At 41.6% G+C, this 13,521-nt stretch overlaps 1 protein-coding gene across 1 annotated transcript in view; it reads left to right on the top strand.

Annotated features, from left to right (window-relative positions):
* Positions 1-13,521, top strand: part of TP53INP1 (tumor protein p53 inducible nuclear protein 1) — a 156,585-nt gene that overhangs the window by 88,653 nt on the left and 54,411 nt on the right. Inside the window, exon 4 of the mRNA XM_058698623.1 lies at positions 4,650-4,803. The gene's annotated coding sequence lies outside the window, so the exon portion shown is untranslated. The remainder of the gene's footprint in view (positions 1-4,649; positions 4,804-13,521) is intronic.

Genomic DNA, 13,521 nt, shown 5'->3' with positions numbered 1-13,521 from the left:
TTACGATGACTGTTAGGGACTGATTTGTGTTTCCCCACCCAAATTGTATGTTGGAGCCCTAACCCCCAATGTTACAGTATTTGGAGATGGGGCCTGTAAGGAGGTAATTCAAGTTAAATGAAGTACTAAGAGTGAGGCCCTAATCCAATAGCAGTGATGTCCTTATAAGAAGAGAAAGGGACACCTTCTCTCTACTTGCATATGCACAGAAAAAAAGCCATGTGAGGGCACAGTGAGAAGTTGCTGTCTGCAAGCCAGGAAGAGAGACCTAATCAGAAACCAACCCTACTGGCATCTTGATCTTGGACCTCTAGCCTTGAGAACTGCGAGAAAAGAAATGTATGTTGTTTAAGGCACCTATATGTGGCATTCTGTTATGGCAGACTGAGCAAACTAATATAATGACTATAATTTATAGAATGTAAAATAATGTGTTGGTGAGGATGTGGAGAAATTGGACCCCTCACATATTGCTGGTGGGATCAGAAAATGGCATAGCCACTGTGGAATACAGTATGGGGTTTCCTCAAAAAGCTAAACATATAATTACCATATGACCCAGCAATTTCACTCTTAGGTATATGTCCAAATTAATTGAAAACAAGGACTCAAACAGATACTTGTATGCCAATGTTCATTGTAGCATTATTTACAAAAGCCAAAAGGTGTATCAGCAGATGTAGTATACCTATACTGGAATGTTATTCAGTCATAAAAAGAAAGGAAGTTCTTACATGCTAAAAATGGATGAGCCTTGGAAACATTATAGGTGAAATAAGCCAAACACAAAAGGACAAATTATATGATTCCACTTACATGAGGTATCTATTTTTTTTAATTTTTTCTAACGTTTTATTTATTTTTGAGACAGGGAGAGACAGAGCATGAACAGGGGAGGGTCAGAGAGAGGGAGACACAGAATCTGAAACAGGCTCCAGGCTCTGAGCTGTCAGCACAGAGCCCAACGCGGGGCTCGAACTCACGGACTGCGAGATCATGACCTGAGCCGAAGTCGGCCGCTTAACCGACTGAGCCACCCAGACGCCCCTACATGAGGCATCTAAAATAGGCGAGTTCATAGGAGCTAGCAGGGTTTGGGGAAGGGAGAGACGGGAAGCTATGTATTAATGGGAACAGAGTTTCTGTTCAGGGTGATAGTTTTGGAAAGAGATAGTGGTGATGGTTGCACAACAAGGTGAATGTTGTTAATGACACGGAATTGTATATTTAAAAATGGTTAAAAACACAAGTTTTATGTTATGTATGTTTTACCACAAAAAAATAATAATGACTAGAGAGTTTGGAAGATAGCAAGAGAGTGTGGCCTCATGGAGTCAAGGAAAAGAAAGTTTATCAAAGGAGAAAGTAGTTAATTAAGAATGTTAAAGGTGAATAAGTGAACTGATCACCTTAGCAAGAACTGATCAATGGAAATATGGTAGTAGAAGTCAGACAGGGTGGGTTGAGGAGTAAGTAAAAGAGGAGGAAATGTGGGTGGTTGTAGCTAAGTCCGTCAAGAAGTTTGATTAAGATGAGAGAATTGAATATGTTTGATGTTGATGGGGAAGATACCGATTGAAAAGAGGGGTCACAGAAGAATGAAGGGATCGTCTAAGGGCAACTTGCTTGAGGCAGAGCAGCAGAGTCCAAAGCATGGGTGCAGTGGCTGGGCTGAGACAGGAAGAGGAACTGCCCCTAAAAAGCAAAAGGAAGAGAAGGAGAGATGAGGGCAATTGGGGATTCAGTTCTCTTGTGAAGTAGAAGGTGAGATCCACCAGCTGGGGGCAGCAGGGGGGTGAGACTGAAGGAGAGAAGTTGGAAAGCGTGGAGAAGGTTTGAAGTCAGCATGTGGGAAAGGGAATGAGGAGTGAAGGTGGTTTGTCTTGCAGTGCTAAGGGCTGGTCATGGGTGCCTTTCTCCAGCACTGCTCAGCTACCAGAGTCAGGTTTGGAGAGAGCATGGAAGGAGGGGCCTGCTCTGAGTTAGGGTTTCCCCAGATGGTACAAAATTGAAGGTGCAGGAGAGTTGAAGGCTGAAGAGGCAGAAGCCATGGGGAGTTACCAGGGGGCCCAGGGCTCTGAAGGTGGGGGAGGAGTGGCCAGCAGGGTGAGGGGTTAGGAAGTGGAGAGCATTACCGTATGCCACCCACACTTATCAGGGGAGCATTTTTGAAGTACAATTTCAATCACGTCCCTCCCTTTGAATCCACCAACTTAAGTAAAGACTGAGCTCGCATTAAAAGCCTTTCCCAGTGGGGTCCAAATGTGTCCCACTTCAGACATATTCCCAAAACCTTCCCCATCATCTTCTGTCCCTTCTGTTCCTCTTGGTAGACCTACCCAATAGTGAACCAAATTGGACTATAAGGTCTCCATTGCTTTCTTACCTCTGTCTACTGCTTATGTATTTTACTCCCTCAGGAATGTCCTCTCCATGACATAAATCACACTCCTTTATCAGCATTCTTATGGCACTTAATGCACATGTCTATTACAGCCCTTGCCACATTTTATTCTAACTTTTTTGTTTACATTTATCGAGGGTATCTGCTGTACTCATCTACCCAATATCCCTTCTACCATGGCCCCTCACTTTTTTTGGCAACAGATCCACCATGCAGTTAGATAATTGCCCTTCCTTCACTCATCTGGATCTGGCATGAATCCCAGTGCGGCTCCAGGACCATCAGGCTATAGTTATGGGCACATGACCCAAACCAGGCCAATCAGCATCTTTTCTCAGGATCATATATGTGGAAAGTGAAAAGATCTCTCTCTCTTAGGTCTACTAGCTGAGATGATGTCATCCAGAAGTTGTCTGTGGCCAGTTTCCACACCTTGACTTCTAACCACTTCCACATAAAGGAAGCCAATTGAAATGGGGAGCCGGCGGGGACGGAAACCCAGGCAGGGATCACATTATTTGACTAATGCCACCTGATGTCACCTTCTTTCCTGGAACTCACAATTGTACCAGCCATTCAAGTGCCTTTTTTGCTTAAGCCTGCATGAGCTGGTTTTGTTTACTTGCTCCCAAAAGAGTCTCAATGAGTATATATGTTGTCTCCTCTGCTAGACTCTAAGTCCTCAGCTAGACATAGACTTTGAATCCCAGCACCTTGCATAAAGGGTGACCAATAATGTGAAAGAAACATTGAAATCCTAACAATCATTCCAGGCCCAATTCAATTTCATATCCATCTATAAAAATTTTACTAAACCTTCAGACCAAATAGGATCCTTCTCAGAACTCTGTGACTCCTAGTGGCCTGTTATAGACTTTGCTTCTTATTTTGGCTGTTTGCATTCTTGGCCATCTCTCCCTACCAGATAATAAATACACTGGATGCAGGGCTTAAGTCTGTGTAGTAAGTGCTCAATGAAAGTTAAGTCTTCTTCGTTGCTCTCCCATGTGCACAGAGGGAAAAAGAAAGACAGTGAGACTCAGTTTCTGCTCTGAGGCGCTCGCAGCACATGTTCAACAAATAATGGGAATTGCCTTGGCCTGAATAGAAAATGAATAGAGAAGAAAGAAAGTAACATATATCCTTCCGGAGAAACAAAGCTCTAGACTGAGAGCAAAAGATATTTTTATCAGGAAGTGTTAGAAGAATGCAGAACAGGCTCAGAAACATTTTATAAGTAGATCAGGAACCAAATATACTGGAAATATAAAACCACTCACAAATAAAGTCAAACACGGCATTTCCACAAATATACACTAGCAACCATAGGAGTCAGTAAATCCTCTTTTCACTGTCTCCAAATTTCTTTCCAATTAAATACAAGTAAGTTAATCTGATTCCCCGTGTATGTGTAACCCTAGATAAACACAATTGCTATAAAATGCCCTGCTTCAAAATACAAATCAAAGCCACACGGAGATGCCACCTCACACCAGTCAGAGTGGCTAAAATTAACAACTCAGGAAACAACAGATGCTGGCGAGGATGTAGAGAAACGGGAACCCTCTTGCACTGTTGGTGGGAATGCAAACTGGTGCAGCTGCTCTGGAAAACAGTGTGGAGGTTCCTCAAGAGATTAAAAATAGAACTACCCTATGACCCAACAATAGCACTACTAGGAATTTACCCAAGGGATACAGGAGTGCTGATTCACAGGGGCACATGTACCCCAATATTTATAGCAACACTTTCAACAATAACCAAATTATGGAAAGAGCCTAAATGTCCATCAATTGATGAATAGATAAAGATGAGGTTTATATATACAATGGAATACTACTTGGCAATGAGAAAGAATGAAATCATGCCATTTGCAGCAACATGGATGGAACTGAAAGGTATTATGCTGAGTGAAATAAGTCCGTCAGAAAAGGACACATATCATGTTTTCACTCATATGTGGATCTTGAGAAACTTAACAGAAGACCATGGGGGAAGGGAAGGGGAAAACATAGTTACAAACAGAGAGGGAGGAAGGCAAACCACAAGAGACTCATAAATACAGAGAACAAACTGAGGGTGGATGGGGGAGTGGGGGAGAGGGGAAAATGGGTGATGGGCATTGAGAGGGCACTTGTTGGGATGAGCACTGGGTGTTGTATGTAAGCCAATTTGACAATAAATTATATTTTAAAAAATTAAATAACTTAATTGATTAATTTAATTTAATGCCCTGCTTCTCCAGAGAACACTGATGAAGTTTACATTGTTCCAACTATTCCGGCTCTATCTTAAATATGCTGGCAGAACTTCATTCAACTCTGTGGCCCCCATGCACCACCACCCTGAAGCTTTCAATCTGCAGACACTCTGGGAAGGAAATATCTGTTGGATGAATGGTGAGCAACTTAAATCAAACCTTCTCCCTCAGGTGTGATCATATCCAACTTCCTCACAGTTTTCTCTTCAGCTCCTTCAGAGGTTTAAGAGTCCAGCTGGACAGCCAAATTGAAGCAGAAGTCTATGCCAGAATCTTGGAATCTTAGTCTAATCTCTGGATAGCCTTGGGAGAATCAGGCAAAAGGCATCTGACAAATATGCCCAAAGTGATTATGTCACCTCAGCAGTAAGAACATTGTTCAGTGTCCTCAGTCACCTGAAAGCTCTCCGTGTTGCAGTTAAGATCTGGAGAGACCAGCCGGCTGGCTGCTCAGCAGGGTGTCATCACAAAGTGGCATTACCAGGGTGAAGCACCAGAGGCTCAGGGCCTCAACTTTTCTGCATTTGATCAGAAATTTGATTGGACCTATTGTTCAAGATAGGCGTATTAGTCAAGAGTTCTCCAGAGAAACGGAACCAGGAATGCCTTGTGCAGTAGGATGTTAGGAGGATATTTATCCTAGGAATTGGTTCCTGTGATTATGGAGCCTGATCTGCAAGCTGGAGAGCCAGGAAAGCTGGCAATATAGTTCTGTCTGAGTCCAAAGGCCTGAGAATGGGGGCTGGGGAAAGGGGGGAATGATGGTGTTGGTCCCTGGTGAGGCAGAAATCCAACAACCAGGAGCATCAATATCTGAGGGGCAGGAAGAGAAATGTCTCAGCTCAAGTTGAGAGAGCAAATTTATTCTTTCTCTGCCTTATTCCATTCTTATTCCTCTATACCCTCAGTGTAGACTGGAGGATCCCCACCTCATTGGCAAGGGTGACCTTCTTTACTCAGTCTACTGATTCAAATGCTAATCTCTTCCAGAGACACCCTCACAGGCACACTCAGAAATAATGTTTTACCAGCTGTCTGGGTCTCCCTTAGCCAAATCAAGTTGATAAAATTAACCATCATAGAAGGGTGATCAAACTCTGGGAAACTAAGTCACACTCCCCCAAAACAGTTCCCAATGGGTCAGAGATTCAACCAACCGGAAATTTAGTCCTTCTACCCTAGTGAAATAAATACAGAAACTTTATGCACAAAAAGGTCAGAGGATTTTTTTTTCTTTTTAAAAAAAAATTTTAAGTTTATTTATCTATTTTGAGAGAGAGAGAGCAAACAGGGTAGGGAGAGAGAGACAGGGGAGAGAGAATCCCAAGCAGTCTCTGCACTGTCAGCGCAGAACCTGATGTGGGGCTTAAACTCATGAACCCTGAGATCAAAATCAAGAGCCTGATGCTTAACTAACTGAGTCACCCAGGCACCCCAAGAATGTACAATTATTAAAGCACTGTAAATTTTGAAACAGCCAAACTGAACAATTCAGGTCAGAATATACATGGAAAGACTGAATTATCTGAATTGTGCACCCTACTCCCTGTCATCAGATGATTATATGATTTTGCTTTACTTTGTGCTCTGTAGACACAAGCTTGCTCTTTAGAAGAAGCTTCTTGGGCACTTTGTGAAGGAAGAGCTTAGTGCTTTGAATGGTTTGTTGGGACTCCATCATCCCTTTGGTGCATTTACTTATATTTACTGAAAAATTTACTTATATCTAAATAAAAAGAAAAATGAACACATATTAGCATTTAGTATAAAACACCAAACCTGAGTTATAAACCACATTCTACATCATGTCATATTTTTCTTTTTTTATAGGTTCTATTGTGAAAATTTCCCACCATACACAAAAGTCAAGTATAATAATCCTCCATGGGCACCTGAGTGGCTCAGTTAAGCCTCTGATTCTTGATTTCAGCTCAGGTCATGATCTTACTTTTGCGGCTTTGAGCCCCCGCTTCAGGCTCTGCGCTGACAGCCTGCTTGAGATTCTCTCTCTCTCTGTCTCTGCCCCTCCCCTGCTTGTACTCCATCTCTCTCAAAATAAATAAATAACCCCCCCAAAAAAATCCCCCATGAATCTTTCACCTAACTCCAATAAGCATCATACTTTGCCGTCTTGTTTCCTATCTCCCTCTTGGTTTGCCTAGGATATTTTAAAGTGAATCCTAGACATTAAATGTCATTTCACCCCAAAATACTTCATTATACATCTCAAAATATGACATTTTATAGTCACAGTGGCAATATCACACCTAAGGATTTTTTTTTCTTGTAAGAAGAAGGGATTAACTATTCCAACTATTACATAGTTGGAATTTTTCTTTATAATAGGCATGTTTTACTGTTACACTAAAATGCACATTTTTAAGTTATTGTAGCACATAATTCATCTGTGAGACCAAATTTTGGTTCTGTGAGGGTAGAGACCATGTTATTTTGCCTTGACCCTGTACCTCTAGCACATAGCACAATGTCTAAGATGCTGTAGGTGCCAAATAAATTTCCAAATAAGCTTCTTTACTCTTGTCATTCTATTCTAATTTAAAAAGTGTTCACAGTCATATAAATTAGGGAAAGGCTGTTTAGTCAACAATCAGAGTCTTTAGACACTATAGTCCATAGTTTCCCAACTTGCAGATAGTGTCTATTAGTGGTTTGTGAAATTAGTGCAGTGAATCACAGCTGGCATTAAAAAAAAAAAAAAAGAATAGAATTCAGTAGGAAAAAAAAACAGTACATTTAATGAGGATATTGTTTCATGAAATTTTGTTTCTGTTTTGCACATGCTGTGTGGTGATGTAAAATGTATTTCTTAACTCTGGGTTGCAGTCAAAAAGTTGGAGAGCCACTGGTCTGGTCTCATTTATACACACACCCTGCTCCCCAGCCATAACAAACCACTTTCAGTTCCCTAAAATGTCATGCCAGTTTCTGCTCTAGAGGACCTGGTACTTCTTGTTTCCTTTACCTGAAACGTACTTGCCCTCCTTGTCTACCTGTGGGCCCCTGGCTTTCTCTTCAAGATGCAGCTGAAGCCTCTCCCCTGTGAACCCCTGTGATCCTTCTGAGCAGAGCCAGACTCCCTACCAGGTGTTTCCCCCTCCCCTTCCACCTGATTCATCACAGTGCTGCTCACTAGACAGGTAGTCACCTCTTCTACTAGTGTGGGTTCCTGAGAATGGGGACTTCATGGTCCTTACCTCATATGCCAGGGCCCCACACAATGGCTGTAGCACTCAGTACATGACTGTCAAATAATTACAGGGCAAAGCCTTTATAAAGAACAAAGCAGTTCTTTATGTAATAAAATAGAATAACATCGGGGCGCCTGGGTGGCTCAGTCGGTTAAGCGTCCGACTTCAGCTCAGGTCACGATCTCACGGTCCGTGAGTTTGAGCCCCGCGTCAGGCTCTGGGCTGATGGCTCGGAGCCCGGAGCCTGTTTCCGATTCTGTGTCTCCCTCTCTCTCTGCCCCTCCCCCGTTCATGCTCTGTCTCTCTCTGTCTCAAAAATAAAATAAACGTTAAAAAAAAATTAAAAAAAAAATAGAATAACATCCAAACTGGAGCATCCAAATTTTTCAGCAGAAAGTGAAAAAGCAAGATGCCATACAGTGTGGATAACGTGCTGCCAGTGTGTGTGTGTGTGTGTGTGTGTGTGTGTGTGTGTGTGTGTGTGTGTTTGTGTATTTGGTGGCAGAGAGTAGCTTTGGAAGAATACAAAGGAAACTAAGTAACAGTGGTTGCCACCTGGGGACAGGCATAGAAAGGACACTATTTCACTCTCTGCCTCTTGATTTTTGTGCCGTGTGCATGGGTTACCTGTCATGAAAATTAATTAATAAATATTCCCCCAAAATACTTTTATAAGCAGTGAATATAATAAAGACAAGATTAAAAAAAAAAGACAAGATTCATGGCTTCCAAATATCCCACATGTAGAAAGGCATAATTATTTTTTCTCGACTGATTTAAAAAAAAAAAAAAAAAAAGCCTGTATCGTCTGTGACACTTAAAGATAAACCTAGACTTTTTCTGATTTACAGCAAAAAGGAGAAGTTGCCTCTCCGTCTAACCAGGACAGCCTGGGTGTAAGGGGGAGACTGGGGTGGATGGAATTGCAGTTGCCCAGAAATAAGCAAACCTCCAACCGTTATGGAAAACCACAGGTCCTTAGGAAAGCCTGACTAATGAACACTCAGCAATTGTCAAAGAAGGCAATGGTAACAAAGGAGAATCTAAGCTAATTTTGTAAGCATTTGGAGAATAGGGTTCTTCTTCCTGCATTCCTCTGATGGGGCTCTCCAAATTCTTCACCTCATTAAAATATTCCTTTATGTAAGGCTAATTATGAGAATTAAAAGAGCTGCTTATTACAGATCTGGGTTTCTATGACAACAGTAAAATAAATGCCCAAGTGTCTGAAGCATTGAGAAAAATAATATACACTAATAATAGGTAACCCTGTGAATCCTTTTAATAAAACAACTAATTGAGAGCCAGCTACTCTACGTGTTATAACAAGAACGACTGTGGAGATCTGCATACTTCTTAAAACCTAGCAAAACATCCTCTGTTAAAGTCACTGAAAGGATTCTGAGTCAAAATACATCCTATTTTAGGAGTATCATTGAGGTGTTCCAAGCATACCTGTTGTGGAAGGAAAGATAGTTTTCCCTTTTACATTACATTACAAACCTGTCCTTTCCATTTCCTCCCTCCCTCCCTCTCTCTTTCTGTTTTGTTGAAGTGCCTGCTGAAATCCTGGCAGGGGTGACCCTGGCCCCAGGTCAGAGCCTGCCCCAGAGCTGTGTGCAAAAGCAGCAGGGAACTTGCTCCCTCGTGCAGCATCTGGTTCCTCTCCTCAGCATGGAGGATGGACTCCACATGGGGAGCCCTGAGATGGGCCTTTTCGGATTAATGTTCTCAAACGCACATTCTTTTCTGAAACAAGTTATCTTCCAGACTTATTGCAAAGCAAATGGCATGATCCTCTATATTCATTTGCTATGGCTTCCATAACAAAGTACCCCAGACCAGGTGGCTTACACAACGGATGTTTATTTGCTCACAGCTCTGCAGCCAGCAGTCCAAGATCAGGGTGTCAGTGGGCTTGGCTTCTTCCAAAGCCCCTCTCTTTGGTGTGTGGGTGGCCATATTTTCCTACCTGTGTTTCCCATCATCTTCCCTTTGTGTGTGCCAGTGTCCTAACCTCCTTCCCTTATAAGGACACCAGTCATATTAGATTAGGGCCCACCCTGAAAACCTCATTTTAACTTAATTACCCCTTTAAAGACCCTGTCTCCAAATACAGTTACATCCTGAGGTTCTGGGGGTTAGGATTTCAACATACGAATTTGGGGGAGCACAGCAGGATCAGTTCATACCAACTAGCACGCTCCTTTCCAAGGTCATTTTGCTGTCCTTTCCAGTAAGGTGAGCACCACCCAATATAATTGTTGTCTTTGTAAGAGGAGGGGATTAGGACACAGATACACATAGAAGGACAAATGCCATGTGAACATGAAGACAGCCATCTACAAGCCAAGGAGAGGGGCCTCAGAAGAAACCAACCCTTGATCTTGGACTTCTGGCCTCCAGAACTGTGAGAAAATAAATTTCTGTTTAAGCCCCCTGATCTGTGGTATTTTGTTACAGTAGGTCCAGCAGACTAGTGCACTTAGACCAGAAGAATTGTTGCGGCTATAGCTTATCCGACAATCTGCCACACCCTCCAAGATCTTATGTTCCTTGTGGTCTGGAATTCTGTTGTTCTTGTGCATCATTGGCATTAAATAAATATTACGTGTTATTAAGCCTGTTTTTCAAGGCAAGAGAAGAAAGAGAAGCCAGAGAAAATGGTAAAGGATCAGAGAAATATGAGGGAACTAGAAGGATGTTTGTGTCACAGAAGCCAAAGAAAAAGAGAATCTTGGCAAGAGATCTTTGGAAATCTCAAGAAGGATGAGGGCTGAGAAATGGCCATCGGATTTGAAAATTGGTAACTGACACACCAAATAGTTTGCAGCATGAGAGGGGCTGAGATGGGTGGCAGGGAAGAAATTCACCAAGGAGAATTTTACATTTTTACCATATATTTCTACTGCTTGATATGTTTTACATTAAGGATATATCTACATGTAAATTTTTTCTTAACATATAATCATTTTAATTTTTTTTTTTATTTTTTTTCGAGAGAGAGTGCACATGCAGGCACATGAGCTAGGGAGGGGTAGAGGGAGAGAGAGAAAGAGAGAGAGAGAGAATCTTAAGCTGACTCCACACCAAGTGTAGAGCCTGAATATTTAACTGAGCAACCCAGGCGCCCCTCTCCCATATAATTTTTAAAGAAAGAAAATGAAGTCCTCTCTGGGCCCTCTACCCCTACCTTTTGGAAGTACAGACTTCCAGGAGTTTAGTGCACATTCTTATACGTTGCTGGGGAGTGCAAAATGGAAGAACCCCATTGGAGGGCGATTTGGCAATAAAAGAAAAACCAAAATTATAAATGCAGTTAACTACACTTTAATAAAATTGTTTAAAAAACATTACAAATGCATAAATCCTTTACACACACACATACAAAATGGCACTATGTACAAGGATATTCACTACAGCTTTATGATAGGAAGTCGGAAATAATCCAAGTGTCTTCCAATAAGGGACAGTTAAATAAACTGTGCTACAGACACACAATGGAATCTTATCCTGCTGTTTAAAAAAAAAAATGAGGAAGCTCTTCTTGTACTGATATGGAAAGATTTCCAAGATAGATTAAATGAAAAAAATAAGATACAGAACAGTTGTATGCTCCTTTTATGTAAGTAGGCAAAAGAAGAATAAATTTATAAGTATACAAATAATATATGTATTTTTAAATTTGCTTATATTTGCATAAACTCCAAAGGGATAAGAAGCAAATAGAATTGGTTACCTGGAGAGGAGGGTGTAGATATGGACAGAGGATCATCCTAGATTATTTTCCCATTTATATACAATGTTATTAGATCCTTATAACAAATCTGAGGCAAGTATTATTATCCCCATTTTACAGATGAAGATTAGAAAAACTAAGTCACTTGCCTTGTTTATCAGTTTAGGCAGCTGGTAAACAAGGAGCCTGATTCCAGTCTAGCTCTGCCTGGCTCCAAAGTCCATGCTGTAACATCGTTCAAACTGTTCCCCAAATAAACACAGGCCCCTGGTCTTCAGATTTATGATCTAAAATAAATGACATCAAAGGCAGAATAATCAAAAGTAATAGCCAAACATATTTTAACATGTTTATGCAAATACAAGGGGCTAGAGATTGGGAGATGTTTTTTTATTAGAGGGGCTGGTTTTACTGGTGGTTTGTGTTTGTTTATTTGTTCCTTTGTTGGCTTCCTGGCTTTTTAGATGTCTGGTTTGGAAGCAATAATGGAGGAGGGGATGGAAAGATGATCTACTTTATGTGGTATATACGGTTCCCTTAGGCAAATAATTTTTTTGAAGCTTTTGAAGTTTTGCATTTGTGCTGTTTAGCTCCTGTACATGTGGTCCAAGAAAGTCTGGAGATAAAGGAAGGGAAATAAAAGGTGAAGAAAAGTCCCTTCCTGGTTAAGACTTCTGCTATCACTGCTACAAGTCTTCTGGGTAGAAAGGACTTACTGTCTGAGCATAAATGGAAAAGTCTGGAGTTCATCCAATGACAAGAAGGTTTTGGCTCCCAGTTAAGTTATACTGAGTGTTCTAGATCTTTTCTTAACTAATTGTGTCCTTTTTTCCATGTCATAAGGAAATCTCTCTTAGGCCAGAATCCTTTTCTAAATGGAAATATCCAAGCCTTGAATGAAGTAGCTCTTACTCTGAGTAGTTCACGTCCTGAAGTCCATTGGTTACATATTCATGGTTGTTATTTATGTGTAAGACCTGAGTGGTCCTTCAGAGGGGTTCTAATTAGAACTCTCTGAATGGCAAGGGTTTTTTTTTCAAGTTTAGTGAGAAAGAGGGGAACCTTCAGAACCATAGTAGAAAGTGGAGGGTTCTCCATGTCTCAGTTCTCTGATAAAGATGGAATAATAGAGTAGTCGCTTCTTCCTGAGGTGACTCCTGTCCCCACTGCAGTGACTTACAATGCAAGGACCACACAAAATTGTTGCCCTAGTTCCAAACTACCTTATGAATACTTTGCCTTTGTCTTGCAGCAAAGCTGACATCCGGGCTTGACCCACGGGCCTTTGGTACTCCCAGCATGACTAGACCACACCTTGTGGTGCTTTTGTTCTGGAGACCAGCCTCTCCTTGGCTCATGACAACTAATAGAAGATGAAGCAATCTTAGCTATGACACTGCTAAAGTCAATGTAGGGTAAAACTTTCCTTCTTTGTGGTCTTAAGGGGAAATAAGAACCACTGTGATCTGCAACACTTGAAAGAGACTTAGCACTCCCTTGGTAATGGATTAAGTATGACACCCAGATCCGCCCCCTGCCCCCCCCCCATCCACTGTCAGCATCAAAGCAAAAATCTGAATGTGTTGGCTGGTGAAATGGTTTATTGGCTGGGCAGTGTCTCACTGTTTTCATTCAGGGACCCTCGGTTCATTAATTTCATTACTTACTCATTCATTGCTCATTTTCTCATTCATTCGTATGTATTGAGCCAGACGTCGTATTAAGCACTGCGCTTGCAACAGAACAAGACAGAGAAGCAATCCCTGACCTCAAGGAGCTTATTGTCCAGCTGTAGTTCTTTCCCTCACCACTCCCAAACTTCAAACTGCTCCCTCTCACCTGATCTTCAGGCTTCAGAGCCAGAGCTCTGTCTCTCAATCTGCACGAGTGCCAGTTGTCACTGGAGAGC

Source organism: Neofelis nebulosa, chromosome 14 (genome assembly GCF_028018385.1).
Source record: "Neofelis nebulosa isolate mNeoNeb1 chromosome 14, mNeoNeb1.pri, whole genome shotgun sequence".
Taxonomy (NCBI): Eukaryota; Metazoa; Chordata; class Mammalia; order Carnivora; family Felidae; genus Neofelis; species Neofelis nebulosa.
This window is presented reverse-complemented; position numbering and strand designations above follow the sequence as displayed.